This window comes from Hemiscyllium ocellatum, chromosome 36 (assembly GCF_020745735.1).
Source record: "Hemiscyllium ocellatum isolate sHemOce1 chromosome 36, sHemOce1.pat.X.cur, whole genome shotgun sequence".
NCBI classification, from domain to species: Eukaryota; Metazoa; Chordata; class Chondrichthyes; order Orectolobiformes; family Hemiscylliidae; genus Hemiscyllium; species Hemiscyllium ocellatum.
The window spans coordinates 40,274,105-40,291,078 of record NC_083436.1 but is presented as its reverse complement, the minus strand read 5'-3'; the positions used below and the strand labels follow the sequence as shown (position 1 = coordinate 40,291,078).

Here is a 16,974-nt window from a genome sequence, read left to right as displayed (position 1 = left end):
AAATTCAGAATAAATCCACATCTAATGGATTGCACGGTTTGGCAGTGGCAACACGCGCACACTGCTGTGCTTTTCCAGAACCTCTCTCATCTAGACTCTGGTTTCCAGCATCTGCAGTCCTTGTTTTTAACCTAGTTGATTTTAACCCTACTGTGAATCCTCTTGCAAGAATGTCTGCCTTGAAGAAGTTTTCCTCCTCCTCTCGACAAGATCTTCCTGCTCCTCGGATGCTGCCTGAACTGCTGTGCTTTTCCAGCACCACTCTAATCTAGAACATACACACGCACATACAAACCCAGGATCAGGTGACAAAATGAAGCCTCAATTTGCTGCTTGTTAACTTTGAAAGGGTTTCATGCTGTTATGGCAGTAAGAAAAGAACAACTTGCTTTTCTACAGTGACATCTCAAGACCATCGAAAGTGTTCAACATCTAATGGAGATACAGTCAGTTCTGAAATAATGCAATAGTTTTGCTCTCGTGAGATCTCGTGTTATAAGAAAATCACACAATAGCTATCCTATTTAAACTAATGGGGCCAGAATGGCATTATAGCCAAAATAGTTAAGGAAAGTTCACATTCTACAAATAAGGGTCTAAATGATTCAATTGAGTTAAAGCCAATTCACGTTGAAGAATCATGTGTTATAACAAAACAAACTGTTCTTCTCGCTTCCCCAACCCCCAAAAATAAATGGCTGAGAGGTCAGGCCTGAAGCAGCTAATTAACACACAGCAATCTCCCATAAACAGCAAGCCAACAGAAACCAAATCTGTTTCGGTAATGGTGGTTCAGGAATAAATAGCTGTCCACCAAATTGGAGAGGGCTCCCTTGCAGATTTCTCCAAGATATCGCGAGTTTTGTATTTGAGCATCAATGCCAGTCAAGGGCTGCAAACATTCTCAAAAAAAAAGAGCATTGGGAAAATACACAGAAAGGGTTACTCCTAATCATACCGGGAGCAGGCCAGAGGCTAGGATACTGTCAGGAGTGGCTCATTTCCTGACTCCTTCTCTGACCTTCTACAAGGCACAAGTCAGAGGTTTCATGTGATTTTCTTCACTTGTTGGATGAGTGCAGCTCCAAAAACACTGAAACCATCCAGGACAAAGCAGATCACTAAACTGGCACAGCATTCAACTTTCACGGCCTCCACCTGCAAGACATAGTTGTAGTGTGTACCATCTTCATGATGCATTGCAGCATCTCATCAAAGACTCTTTAGGCATAACCCTCCCTACTTGCAACCTCTGCCACCTACAAGAACAAGGAATGCAGGTACAAGAGAAAACCACCAGCCACGAGTTCCCCTCCAAACCAAACATCATCCTGACTTGGAAATATAATCGCCACTCCTTCACCGTCACGGCTTCCTCTCCGACAGCACAGCAGGTGAACTTATAGTCTCATAGGCTGCAGTGGTGCAAGAAGGTAGCTCACTTGCACCTTCTCAGCCACAATTTAGAATGGGAAATAAATGCCAACCGAGCCAGTTGTGCCCATTTCCCATGAATACATTTATAAAAATACTTTGTGGATGAGTTTCAAAATACCACTGAACCGAAGCTGGTTAGTACCAGCTGATGTGCAAGAAAGCAATCTGTATAACACCAAGTGTTTGTGGTCTGACAAGATGGCAGGGAGAGTTGGGTGTCTGAGCCTGCGGCTCGTTCACTCCATCTGCACAAATTTATGTTTCTTTTCTTTTTTCTTAGACTTCTATCTTTTCTTTTTAAAAACTTACCCCTTGTTGAAGAGCACAGTCACGGTAAAGGCATCAGCAGCGAGTGGGGGGCCCAGCAGCACAGATTGGAGTAGGCCCAGCAGCACAGACCCCGAGTAGGGGCCCAGCAGCACAGACGAGAGTAGGCCCACCTGCACAGACACAGAGTGGGGGACCAGCAGCAAGGACTCCGAGTGGGGACCCCAGGAGCACGGTCTTATGGCGGTGGTATCAGAGGTGAGTTTAGCTTCCTGGCAGTTCCTGCATCATTGAAGATGTCCTACCGCCAAGTCAAGTCTGCCTTGGTGATAGTGAGCTGAAAATGTATTGCTGGAAAAGCGTAGCAGGTCAGGCAGCATCCAAGGAGCAGGAGAATCGACGTTTCGGGCATAAACCCTTCATCAGGAATGAGGAGAGTGTGCCAAGCAGGCTAAGATAAAAGGTAGGGAGGAGGGACTTGGGAGAGGGGCGTTGGAAATGTGTTAGGCGGAAGGAGGTTAAGGTGAGGATGATAGGCTGGAGTGGGGGTGGGGGTGGAGAGGTCAGGAAGAAGATTGCAGGCTAGGAAGGTGGTGCTGAGTTCAAGGGTTGGTACTGAGATAAGGTGGGGGGGGGGGAAGGGAAATGAGGAAACTGGAGAAATCTGATGAACTCAGATGGAAGGAAGGTGAAGGGACCGCATGTCTGGATCACAGTTCCCTTGCAGTTATGAGTCATTTTCCTTTGTGTTGTGCAATCCTTTACAGGTGAGGCTCAGGTGAACCATGGTATCCTCATTGTGCCTGTGGGAGATCTGGAGACTGAGCAGTAAAGCAATGCCAAGCAGGAAATCTGTCTTCAACCATACAGGACAAACAGTGTTTACACTCCAAAGGAATTTTGTTAGGCACTTCTTTGGCAAATATTCAGCAATTTAGTCATTTACAAGTCACAGCTTCTCTCAACTGAACACTAGGAAAGGCTGATGTTTTACTGATTGTAGCCAGGTCAGCCAGGTTGACCTCAGAGAAAACAAGTTCCCTGATTGGGACTATTAATCTGGTCCAATCAGGGAGCCCTGGCTGATAGATAAGAACAGGACTCACTCACTGGCCACTCGGGTGTTTCTTTTCTTCCTGGTGGTGGAAATTAAATAAAGATTTGTGCACCTTGTGTCTCTCACTGTGCCTCACACCTGCACACACACATCATGGGTGCTGGGGATAAAAATAATAAGCACTACCGCAGTTAGGCGGTAGTGTGGGGGTTAATTAAAAAAAAAATTAATAAATAGAAGTGTATAATAAGCACTACCGCAGTTAGGCGGTAGTGTGGGAAAGAAAAAAAAAATAAACAGGAGTGTCTGTCACAGGCCACTCGGGTGTTTTCCCGGTTAGGAGTTAAAAGAAAAATGAAAAAAAAAATAGAAGTGAAAAAAAAAAGAACAGGACTCACTCACTGGCCACTCGGGTGTTTCTTTTCTTCCTGGTGGTGGAAATTAAATAAAGATTTGTGCACCTTGTGTCTCTCACTGTGCCTCACACCTGCACACACACATCATAGGTGCTGGAGAAAAATAAGCACTACCGCAGTTAGGCGGTAGTGCTGGAAAAATAATTTTAAAAATTTTAAAAAATAAATAGGTGTCTCGTCCTCTGTTAAAAAAAAGAACAGGACTCACTCACTGGCCACTCGGGTGTTTTCCTACCTTCCTGGTGGTGGAAATTGAATAAAGATTTGAGCACCTTGTGTCTCTCACTGTGCCTCACACCTGCACACACACACTATGGGTGCTGGGGAAAAAATAATCACTACCGCAGTTAGGCTATAGTGTGGGGGTTAAAAAAAAGGAAAAAAAAAGGAGAAAAAAAAGGAGAAAAAAAAGAAAAAACTAACAGGACTCACAGACAGCTTGTTCACTCACAGCTGGACCTGAAGGAACTGGATCAGTGTCAAGAGCTCTCCATATGTAAACAAAGGATGACTTGGTACCCTTTACACCAAGATAAAGGGATACCAGCTTCCGTGGAGTTATTTCAGACATCAGTTTACTGTAAAAACCTTTGTCTTCTCACTCCCAAATCTGTACCTTTGCATCACACTCACAAACACTTAACTACCCAGTGTAAGCCCCCGGAGTCCTGTTTAATCCATGGCATGACCTTATCTCCCACATGGGTTTCTGTGACAAGGCAACTTCTTGTCATCTCAACAATGTTCCTGGTCTCTTCTTCTAAGAGCCCAGAGAGAGAAGGAAGCCATTTAGCTCCTCAAATGTCTCCCATTATCATTCAATGAGCTCATGGCTGGTTTTCAACCTAACTCTATATTGCCTCATAATGCTCAATTCCTTTGGCTAACAAAAACGTATCAGTCCCCAGTTTAAAATTAACTGAGCAAACATCAATTGCTCTTTGCGGAAAAGAGTTCCCAACTTCCATTACCCTCTGCACCTAGGTAGGTTTCCTAATGTCATTCCTGAAGGGTCAAATCTTCTTTATGAACCTGCCACCTCATCCAAGACTCCTTGACCTGTGGAAATAGTTCCTCCCAACTTAGCTGATCTGCTCCCTGAAATAACTTGAAAAAAATCACCCTGTAACCCTTTAAAGTTCCCAGAACTCCCTTGCAGCTTAACCTTTGGATGCCAGACATCACTCTTACAAATCTATGTTGCACCTCCTCAAAGGACAATATATTCTTATAAAGATATTGCGTCCAAAGTGTGGTCTAATCAGGGAATTGTGTACCTGAAGAACAATATCTTCAGGCTTATAATAATATATCCCAATAGCTATAAAGGTGAACATTCTATCTGTCTATTTGTTTGCTGTTTTGTACACATTCACAATATTGAACTTGTATTCTAACCACTTTCTTGCACCAATTCATATCACCAACAACGAGAACGAGTGCAAACATAACTGATCACTGAAGAAAGTAAGAACTTTGAGTCGCAAAGTGTCTTTCACAATTCCAGGATGGCCCAACGTGCTTATCAGTCAATGAAGTGTGTTAATGAATTAGGAAGCCCAGGAGCTTATTTATCCATTGAAGTGGCCTGTGACAAGTGCCCAGATAAACAGGTTTAAGTAATGTTAGCTGAGAGTTACAAGTTGAGATAATCGAGGAAGGTAACTCTTTGAGATGGTTTTGGTAAACATCTGGACTCTGAGACTGCAGGACTAGCAGTTCATATTTGGATCAACGAGGTATTTTCAAGGTCCTCTTGAACTACATCAAATTCAGAACCAAGTTATGAAGATCAGTTATCAACACCATTTTTGTTTGCAGTAAAAATGATTTTAGCCAAACAGATGACACTGATAACAGCAGCAAATGTACACTCGGTTGGAGTCACCAATCCTACAAAACTTGCAGAGAGTCTTCTGATCCAGACAGTGGGTAATAGACTTGTTTCAGAACACATGTAGTCAGTAAGAACTTGCCACAGGGGAAACAGCCTTTGTCCTATCACTATTTCTCTGGAAACTCTTAAAGGGTGAAAATCCAAAACAGAGCAATTCGTACATTTTCAAAGGGAAAGTGAGAGTTCACACTATCTCCAGAGGAGGTGATGTCAACCTGCCACATCTGATCCAGACAGAAACCCCAGTGTCAACAACTGATGATGGACTTCAACTGCAGGCCAGCATTTAGATGATCTGCAAATATATATACTGTATTTATTTCCAAATTTAACTTTTAATTGATCAAGCAATTTTAAATAGCTCTACAGAGCTTTGATTTTTTTTCTTGAAGGATGTACATTGGTAGGTGCTTGGTCAAGGTTTTTAACAAGCACGTTTAGAGGAGGCAAGAGGTTGGGAGGTTTTAAGGAAGAAATTCCAGAGTTTTAGGATCTTTGGGGATGCAGGCTTAGCTGTGAAAAGATGGAATGGAGAAAATCAGGGATGCACAAGATGGCAGAACTGAAGGAACGCAGGATGGTAGGGGGTAGGAGAGGAAACAGAGAGAGGTAACAGTTAATGTCACAGAGGGAGAAACAAAACCTAAGATATTTCCCCCTCACCAGGTGAGCCACAAGAGAAAAAGGCACAGTACCACCAGCTAAGTTTCATGGAAGGTATAGTTTCTCTGGCAGCATTTGGTGTAAGCACATGGCCACTTGAGGATTCAGACCACACAAGACAGATTGTAACATCGACTTGATGATGTTGCATCTTTTTCCAATCTCTAGCTTTTTGTGATTGCGACACACAATTAGCTGAACACTTAGCAATCAAGAGAGTTGAAAGGAAAAGTTAATAGTTGCTATACACCAAATTCCGATTATCCAAAGGGGATGGAGAAATGGACATCACATGGATAACACAAAGATGTAGTTAATAGTTTAATAAAAATCCCGTATGAATCGTGAAGGATTGCATGGTGTGTCTGGATTTGTCGATTAGAGGAAGGAAAGGAATTGAACCTGGGGTTGAGCTCACGAGTACACAGGTCAGCACATATAACAAGGAGTGAGTATACATGGCAGATAACTGTGTGTTTAAACACATCTAAAATCTACACTTTTATTGACAGTTTTTTCTTAGTTAACCAGTTCCTGAAAACGCACTCTGCAGTGATAACTAGCTCCACATTTATACAACCAACTTACACCCAGCTAACTCAGCTTATATCCATCACCTGTTGCAAAGGGCTTCAGGTATTCCTTCAGGTTGCATTAGACGATAAAAGTGAGTTGGTTGGCACAGTTGGCTGGACAGCTGGCTTGTGATGCAGAGTGACACCAACAGTATGGCTTCAATTCCCACACTGGCTGAGATTACCATGAAGATTATCGCTTATTGAATTCACCTGGGATACAGTGACCCTCAAGTTAAACCACCACTAGTCATCTCTCTCATTACAGTGTGTGACTGAGTGGTGATGCTAACTTTTCTTTTTAATTTAGATGAAAGAGGTCAATGACGGAAACGATCAACTCGCCTCACTTTCTTTTAGAAAAGAAAGTCAGGAACTAATGATGTCACGTCAGAGGAAAAGACTGTTCAGCCCATCTTGTCAATGCTGGTTTTGTACTTCACATGAACCTCCTCCCACCACATATCCTTCTGGTAATTATTGACTTTCCTTTTCAATGCTTTGAATGGGTGTTTTTATTAAGCCAACCAGCCTCAGATATTAAAATCAGCAGACTGTGGTTGAAAGACTCAAAAATAAAGAGAAAGAGTGCCAATGTATCTGGAAATGTTAAAATGTTTCACATATGTTTTCACCTCACAGTAAATGCTGCTATGATAGTTTATGCTTCATCCAGAGAGATATGCTGCCAGCACAGGGTCAAGTGATCTGAAGACGGGAATCACGGAATTCCAAGACTTTCATGAAAACAAAATGACACTTTCTGGTGGTGACTGTCTCCCTTGTGTTTTGGGATTGTGGCTTGGCACAGGAATCTTTTCAAAAATTCCTTCAAGAAAAATGGTCAAACAAATTAGGGTTCCGTGAGGTTTCATTGTTGGAAAGTGGAAGCTATTTTTTCTTGAAAAAAATGCCTTGCATTCTTTTAATAAATCAAAAATTGTGTGTCAAAGGATTTCAAATTATAGTGGATTATATCTTGGAGCGGAGTCCAGGATTCATTATTTTCCAAGTGGAGCTACTTTTAATAGCCTGAGAAACTGATTTCCTGGATTAGTACCAGAGACACTCATGAATGATGCAACAAATGAGGAGGCCATTCAGAGCACTTCTCTGAACGTTGACTCTCCTGCTCCTCAGATGCTGCCTGACCGGCTGTGCTTTTCTAGCACCACATTTTTCGACTCTGATCTCCAACATATGCAGTCCTCACTTTCTCCCATTCACAGCATCATGCCTGGTCTAGCCCTTCGATAAACCTATTCAATCAGCCCTATTCTAACAACACTTTCTCCAACAGCTAGTTCTCATGTATTCTTTTGAAAGTTACTTCTGAATCTGCTTTTAGCTTTCTCAGGTAATGCATGAACAACCTACTGCAAACAACACATATTTTCTCACGTTATCTCTGCTCCTGCCAGTCACCTTGAATCTGTGCCAAGTGATTTTTCATTATTTGGTCTGTCAAAACAATGTATAATTTTAAGTGCATCTATCAAATTTCCCCTGAACTTTCTCCTCTCTAAGGGGATCAATCCCAGTTCCTCCATTCCAACAGCATAAGTAAAGGACTTCATCCCTGGTGGTCCAGATTTGAGTACAATTCAAGAGTTGCGATCAGTTTGCCTCCAACAAAGTATTTTAACTGATGCTGCAACATTTATGTTGCCTCCTGTAACATAAGAAACTGGACATGGATATCACAATATTGAAGAACCCAAAAGGCAATTATGGCAATGAACTGTCATGTTTATGCATTTCATTCCTCAGGCATATGACTGTCTGGGCCAACATTAAACTATCAGATTACAACAGAGCTACATGCTTCCAGTAGTGTGTCATGTTTCAAGTGATCGGAGGTAAGGTGGAGAATGAGAACTTTCTACCCTCAGGTCATTTGTTACGAAGCAGTGATAATACAATGAGCAAGTCTCAGTGATAATACAACGAGAGACATAATACAAGAGACTGACCTGCCTTTTATAAAGGATTAGCATAAATCCTTTTTTGTACGCCATGTCTTTCAGCAATGAATGAAGAAAGATCCAACTGTTTGTTTTAATCGCCTTCTCAACTTGTTCTGTCTCTGACAAAGACATGTATTACTCAGTCCCAAGGCTTCTGGGACCCTGCACTCCTTTTCGTCTTGTACTATTTTGTTCTTAGTCCCTTTCCTCACTCTTCAAAACCATACAACTGCAGGTGCCTGTGTTTAACCATTTCTGCTACATGTCTGTCCTTTTTTCCATATGGTTTATATCAGAATTGTCCTCGCTGTTCTCATTAGCTGAGAGCATCTGAGATTCAGAGCATCTTTAAATTTTGAAATGATATCTTATGCACCCAAACCTGGGCCAATAACAAATTAGAAAGCTGCTTGATATTCTGCTGTAAAACATGGGTAAAGCAAAACCTGCAGATGCTGTAAATCAGAAATAAGAACAGAAATTGCTGGAAACACTCAGCAAATCTTGAAGTATCTGTGGAGAGAAATCAGAGAGATAACATTTCGGGTCAAATGACCATTCCTCATGTTTTTTTTCTCAAGCCCAAAACATTAACTCTGATTTCTCTCCACTGATGCTACCAGATCTGCTGAGCTTTACCAGCAATTTCTGTTTTTGATACTAGCAAAGCAAATTTTTTACTTAGAATCAGAGATATACAGAAAAAGACCCTTTGATCAAACTCATTCATACTAACTATTTGCCAGCACTTGGCCCATATCTCTCAAAATGCTTCCTATTAGATTAGATTACTTACAGTGTGGAAACAGGCCCTTCGGCCCAACAAGACCACACTGACCCGCCGAAGCGCAATCCACCCATACCCCTACCTTTACCCCTTCACTTAACACTAATTTAGCAAGGCCAATTCACCTAACCTGCACATCTTTGGACTGTGGGAGGAAATCGGAGCACCCGGAGGAAACCTACGCAGACACGGGGAGAACGTGCAAACTCCACACAGTCAGTCGCTTGAGTCAGGAATTGAACCCGGGTCTCTGGCGCTGAGGCAGCAGTGCTAACCACTGTGCCACCATGCCGCCCATGAAGTAAGTAAGTAAATAAGTAATCCTATTCATAAACCCATCCAGATGCCTTTTAAATGCTGTAATTGTACCAGCCACTTCCTCTGGCAGCTTATTCCATACACGCACTGCTGAAGATTAATTAAAGAAAAACTTTTTCTTCTTTGAATCTCTGGTGTTTCTACGTTATTTAAAAGGTGCCTCCAATCATTTCTGGAACAGTTCATTTTTGCTTGAAAGAGCAGTGGAAGCAGGTTTAATAGTAACTTTCAAAGGGAAATTGGATAAATATGTGAACAGGAAGAATTGTCAGGAAGATGGACCCAGGGGAGCAGAGGGCTGTGGAACTGATCTTTCAAAGAGTTTGGTTGGTCAAATAGCCTCCTTTACTGTTGGGAAATACTACAGGACAGCATTTCATCCCCTTTCGTTAATCTGTCCATTGTATTTCCAGAGAACACTTCTATAAACAAGGTGTGCCATCTCTCTTCTGGTTGGTGGTACTATTTCCAGGATTCAGAATGATCGAAATGTTAACTTTGTTCCAATATGTTTGACCCAAAAACAACAGCTCCATTGTTTCTCTTGGCAATCATCTCATAAGCTGAGATCCAATTTTGTGGAAAATTTTAAGATTACCTTTATGTCCAAGCACACTTCGCTCTGTAACTAAAGTGGGAGCAAGGCAAGGTAGGGTCAGGAGGAAACCTCTGTCCTAGGATGAATTTCATTCCCCTGCTTGAAAGGGGGAACTGAGTGAATGAGACATACTCTGAACTGACAGCAGTCTTCAAAATGGAGGGATCAGAGACCACAGCAGCTGAGCTTCCTCAATTATATTCAAGTTCACCTCAATAAAAGTGTGAATTCCTGCAAAAATGGGCAACATTCCACTGACCTGGTATTGGTTGTGAAACAGGTTTCATACACACACACACACACACACACACACACACACACACACACACACACACACACACACACACTCCTCTCAAATGTGAAGAGAGGCCATTGGACTTGACACTTGGACTCTGCTTTCTCCCCACTGATGCCACTGGATCTGAGTTTCTCCAGCAATTTCTGATTTAATTTCATAATTAAAATTAGGTAAGAAATATAAAAGCAAAATATTGCTGATTCTGGAAATATGAACAAAAACAGAGAAAGCTGAAGAAACAGCATTTGCGGTGAGAGAAACTATGCAAACATTTTGAGTGCAATATCATCCTTCTTCATAACTCAGTAAGAAACATTGTTATCTGCGAAGGAATACTTACTAAATCCATGTTATGTGACTGTAGGCTGGCAAGCTGATGACCTATTAACAATACACAAACTGTTTTTTTATGTGGGTGAAAATATTCGAAAACATGTAAGTTAACCGTTTGGGCCGCTGTTTTCTACTGCAGCAATTCCCCAAAGATCCTCAGACATCCCCATGACCACTTCCATCCAGAAGGCCAAGGACAGCAGATACATAGGAACTCCATCCCCTGAACGTTCCCCTCCAAGTCTGTCACCGGCCAGACTTGAAATATATCACCATTCCTTCAGTGTCACTGGGTCAACATCCTGCAATTCCCTCCCTCAGGGCATTGTGGACTGCAGCAGTTAAAGAAGGCAGCTCACCCCCACCTTCTCAAGGGCAACTAGGGATGGGCAATAAATGTTGGCCCAGCCAGTGGCACCCACACCACGAGTGAATTTTTTTTAAAAAATCAGTTCAGAGAAAATCACTCCTTTTTATCGTCACTTTTGCAGCCCGCGACTTTTCACAGTTGGTGAAGTACTATTTGAAACACGGTCATTGTTGTAATCTTGGAAATGCCACTGTCCCACAGACTGCGATATAATAATGATCAGTGCGTTTGGATGGAGTGATAAATATTGGCGAGGACACAGGGAGAATCCCTTTGGTCTCATTTGAACAGGTTCCGCAGGATCTTTGCTTTTTACCTGAGGGATCAGAGAGGAATTCAGTTCAAGGTGCCATCTGGAAAACAACATCTCTCTCAGCTGCACACTGGTCAGCTGACATATTGCATGCCAATCTCTGAAGTAAGGCTTCGACCCCAAACCTCTGATTCGGAGACAAGAGAGTTGCCAACTGAGTCATAGATGTCATCATGAGTGTTGGACCAAGAGGGTGATAATCTTCATCAACTGGTCCATGAACAGATGTTTTACACAGCGTTATAGAGGTCAAAAGGCCTCTTCAAGTCTGCATGGTTCAAAAACATTCACCTAGTCACATTTTCCAGCCCTTGGACAGTGTTGGGCATTGCAGTAGTACATCGAAAAAAAAGGTCTTCAATATCATAACTATCACAATACAACACAACTCTGGAGGTGAGACTTGAACCTGTGCTTCCTGACTCAAAAGTAGGGACACTACCACTACACCACAAGAGCCCAAAGTCAGTGCTGGAAGGCATCTGAGCAAGTTTCCCCTCTGCTGTGGACAACTTACCCTCTCCAAGTGTACTTAGTTGGTGGGCCATACTGTGAGCCATCTCAAAACAACTCTCACAGTGACCAAGGACCCTCACTTAATGTAACACTGATGCCTGATTAGCCTAAACTGGAAAACCAGGGTCATTTTGTTTCTTGCTCCATGTGCTTCACTAAGAAAAGACTTGCTGTGTGAAGTCTATATTTTAGCCTTGTGTCATATGGTGTGGGGGAGCTCATAGTCCTGTGGGGAGTGTGAATTGGTCTTATGACTGAGAATCTTAATACTAGAGAGCTCAGTTATAATTCCTCCTCTTTCCCAGTTTGTTCTGCTTTTGCATCACTGTCAAGGTTAGCATTCAGTAATTGCCCTTGAGAGGGATTCAGAGTAAGTAATAAAATGATGTTTAATCAAGGGAGATACAATTCATTTTGTTGTGTATTTGGCAAAACAACATGAGAGGGGAGGGCAAAGGTGTGCTTTATCTTCGGTTTACTGGGTTATGCACAAAGAGAGAACTGCCTTGCCAATTTGTTCCTGTTACTGAGGTAGCCTGTTCTGCATGTCTTGGCATCAGTGCATCTGTTAGACTGAAGGACCGAGAGATTGAGGTGTGTGTGTGTCTGTGCGCATGTAAGCAGAATAAGTATTAGAGAGAGCAAGTGAGAGAGAGAGACACAGAAAAAGAAAGTATGTGTGTGTGAGAGACAGACAGAGGGAGTGTGAAAGAGATGGAGATAATATGTGGGTGCAGGAGTTAACCAGTCTTAACTAACGCAAACTGTTCTCTGACTATGATTAAATAAACTATATTGTTACTCAAGTCAGTGCCACATCTGCTAGAGACTTTAGTAGTTACCCTCTCATCACTCAATGTGAATGAGTGCCGTAAACTTGTATTATAAGCAAGGCTGGTGACACCAAGAACGTTCAAACAAAAACCTGCAATAGCAGACATGGACATGAGTTACAACAGATGTGACAGTAAGTGTGTTTTTGTTATTTACTGTCTGGGAAAGGTGGATTTTGGGGTGGACAACTAAAACCTTTCTGCCACCCTTCGAAGAGTCCAAGTGTTATGTGCAACATTCAAATCACAAAATCTCCCTTCACCATCATGAAGGTACGACATTTATTTAACCAAAGACTGCACCACTAAACACCTACAAGTAATTCACAATCTAGTCCATTTTTAAGCTCTGTGTTTAGTGAAAAGTAATCTAAAATGTTTTTAGCATCTTAACGGATGCTTTAGGAATATCAAGCTTCCAACAAATAACCAAGAGTTCTGCTTTCGCCACAATAATGACACTAATCTGGTGAAAAGATCCATTCAGCATAATTGGCATTATTCTATGCCAGCCATCATACACTCCCAGGTGAACAGATCTCCCTTATGTGAAGCAAGGCTTTTTTTTAATCTGCCTCCAGCAGTTCCCAGTCTGCACAAGGACATCAGTGCACAGGACTAGGCTGACACACGGTCACTGCAGTCCATCAATACTCAGACATGACAAAAGAGCTCAAAGGCAATATCAAGCACTTCAGATCTGACATTTAGAGTGCTAGGAAATGGCTGAAAATATGCAGCAGTTCTAGGTACCACCGAGTGCATGACAGGGAAAGAAATACCATGCTGCATGAGTGCCCCATCAAGTTCCAAGAAAGCTTTACTGGAGAAGTAAAGAAACGGATGTTTGTGATTGACATTCCCATTCATTCTCTCTCAATCCCTTTGGAATTTTACCATGTTAAGATCCTGTAATTAGATAGGAATAAATTACTTGTTTTGTGTTCATTCAGAATCTGTTCTCATCGATTCCAATTTAGGTGAAGGGAAATTAACTTTCCCGTAAAACAGTCAACATTCTTACATTACAATTATAGTTGGTTCAAGTGCATTAGCTGTGGTTTTAAAAGGATGTCTCACATTCTGTTGAATTAATGGAACTGCAGGGAAAGCAAGTGGACTTTACCTTGACTGAAAACTTGGCTCTAATCCTACAGATATCTAGGAGCTGTTAGATTCAACGGCCCATTTAAAGACAATTCAAATCCTGCCCCAGAAAGTTAAATTCAATTCCTAAAATCTGGGATTGACAGGGCAGTTTCATGGATGGTGACCACAGGATAAATTATTGAATGCTATGAAAACTCATCCAGTTTATTAACATCCTTTAGGGAGGGAAATCTACTACCCTTACCCGGTCTGGCCTACATGTGACTCCAGACCCACGGCAATGTGGTCAACTCAAAAGTGCCCTCTCAAGTGGATGAGCAACACTCAGATCAAGACCAATTAGGGTAATAGACTCTGTCCTTGCCAGAAAAGCCCAAATAAAACAGATAAAAATGAATAAAACTGCACGAGTATGCTTAGGAGGGAGACAGAACAGAGAATTGAGATTGGCTGCACACATTGACTCACCCTTTGTAAATCATCATTCCGTAAACTGTGTCATTCTGCCGACTAAATAAACATTAAATAAAATAATCAATAGTGGTTAAGTGAACATATTTTTATGAATTCTGGTGGTCAACAGCATTGTGGCATCTTCAAGAGCAGGACTCAAGAGGAAGTGCAGGAGTAAGCAGCCCCGGGTCAGCAGTCAGGGAGAGCGGGAACAGAGACAGGGAGAGCAGGAGCAGGGACAGAGAGAGCAGGGGCAGGGAGAGGGAGAGGGAGAGCGGGGGCAGGGAGAGGGAGAGCGGGAGCAGGGAGAGGGAGAGCGGGAGAGAAGGGACAGGGAGAGGGAGAGAAGGGACAGGGAGAACAGAGAGCGCGGGGGCAGGGAGAGCGGGGGCAGGGAGAGGGAGAGCAGGGAGAGGGAGAGCAGGGACAGGGAGAGGCCGAGGCAGGGACAGCGGGAGTAGGGACAGGTGCAAGACAGCAGGAGCAGGCAGCTCCTGGACAATAGTGGGGGAAGTAAAGGAAGGTCTAGCTCTTGTGAGGAGGTCAAGCTCAGTATGGCCACACACACTTATGAGCCGTGGTGTCGATCAGTTAACTGCGTTTCTTTCTTTTCCCACTTTTTAGTGAGGAGGACTGTAATGTTTCACTTTTAAACTCAGTTTTCCATATCCTTCTGCTTTATACCTGAGTTTCTTTGCAAATGGCTTGTAAACTTTTTACTGTAGTTTTGAGAGTACATGTGACAATTAAATTCAATACAGGCACACCCACAAACAAACAGTTACCTTAGTCCCAGGGGACCATAGGAACTGCTCTCCCATTGGAGACTGGTGGTGATTTAACCCAAGTGTCCCCACACCTTACGTGAGATGTGTGAGGGGTGAGGTTAAGAAGGAAAGTCCTTGGTGGTGACCTGAGCTGGTACAGAAATTGAACCAATACTGTTGGCATCACTTTGCATTGCCAATTGCCTGTCCAACCAACTGAGCTGAAACAATATATTTCCACATCAGGCCAGTACGTAAATTGGAGGGGAACTTGCAGTGGGTGGTGTCTCCATATATCTGCTATCTTGGCCCTTCTAGATGGTAGAGGTCATGGATTTGGAAGGTGCTGCCTCAGGAGCCTCAGTAAGTGATTGCAGTCCATTGTAATAGATGGTGCACATCACTGATACTGTGAGTCAGCCCTGCAGGAAGGGGAATACTGAAGGGGCATGTTGCGGTGCCAATCAATCAGGCTGCTTTGCCCTGGATGATGTCAAGATCAATGAGCTGCATCCATCCAGGTAAGTGGGCAGTATTCCATCACACTTCTGCGGCGTGCCTTGGAGATTAATAAGGGAATGGAAGATGATTGGGAGTATGCAGAAATGTAGAGTCGAGGTTAACCTCAACTCTATCATGAGCTTATTGAATGGTGGATCAGGCTCAAAGAATGATCTATTCTTGTTCCTTGTTCATAGATGGTGGACAGACTTTGGGGAGTTGGATGAGTTACCCATTACAGATTTCCTAGACTCTGATATGTTCTTGTCGCCACTGTATTTACGTGGCTAATCCAGTTCAATTCTTCTAAACGTCCTTGCTCCATCATCAACATCCTCAGGGTAACCAGAGATTGTTAGGCCAGTGATGGTCAAGGACCAATGGTTGGTTCTCTCCTGTCAGAAATGGTCAATTGCCTTCCAAGTGAGCCACTTGCTTTCTGGCGTTTGTGTGGAAATGTATAGGATGAAAGCTAGGCAAGAGATTTAAGCTTCCAATTTACTTGAGATTCCCAAATTCCACCCAACCCATATCAAATACTCCATCTGCCCAGTTAGAAAAAAAAGTTACAACTCTCATATTTCAGTTAATTTCCAAACATCCTCTTTCTATTCTACATTTGTTTCACACATAAAAGGAAACATCAACCATCATGGTAAGTGGAAAGAAAACAAGGTCAAACTAATTTTAGTAATTCCCAAGTTTAACTGTAAAATTAAATGCGAGTGTGGGGCAGCAGGAAACATTAGTCTGTCATTTGTACAGTATATCAAAAGGAAACACTTGGGGTTTCTAAGTGCTGGTGCTATTAACCCATTGGCTATTGTAAACTGCAGTAAGAAAGCTGTCAAACAGAACCTCATTGTGGAGAGAAAGCAGCTAACCAGTTGTAAACTAATTGCCATTCTAGCAGTGGTTCATCACAAACTATTCTCAAATGCCATTCATTGAAATAAAGCAGGTCTGAGAATTAGCACTTCTGTACTAATGGTAGTGTGGGAACCAAACCACGAGAGAATGCGCATTTCTTTATTAAAGACCGTTTGACCCTCACCCCATATAGATACACCCCCCTCCCCGGTTAAGTTGCGAGCAGTTGGTCCAATCTTAAAATGAACCTGGATAATTGTTTGAAAAAGCCACCTGAAGATTTGCAACTTTAAAAATCACTGAATCAATGTCGCAATTTACTACCAATTGCCGAAGGGGTTTAACTAGCAGAGGGAGAAGACAGAGGGCTGCAAGATTTTAACCAAGTTTAGAATCGGAGAAAAATGAGTTATTCTTAAAGAAGGGAAACAGAGGATAGATTTGATCAAAGTATAGATAATGTGAGGCTGGGATAGGAAAAAACAATTAACAATAACTAATATTGCAAAGTTTATAATAATGACTTTGAACCCTTGCAAGATGATGACTGATTTCAAAACAAAAACAGAAATTGCTGGAAAAGCCCAGCAAGTCTGGCAGCATCTTTGGAGAGAAATCAATTAACATT

The 16,974-nt window shown here is 42.4% G+C and overlaps 1 protein-coding gene across 5 annotated transcripts in view; it reads right to left on the bottom strand.

Moving 5' to 3' along the window:
* The window catches only part of pdlim5a (PDZ and LIM domain 5a), a 270,252-nt gene that overhangs the window by 123,520 nt on the left and 129,758 nt on the right, over nucleotides 1-16,974 (bottom strand). The window lies entirely within an intron of this gene.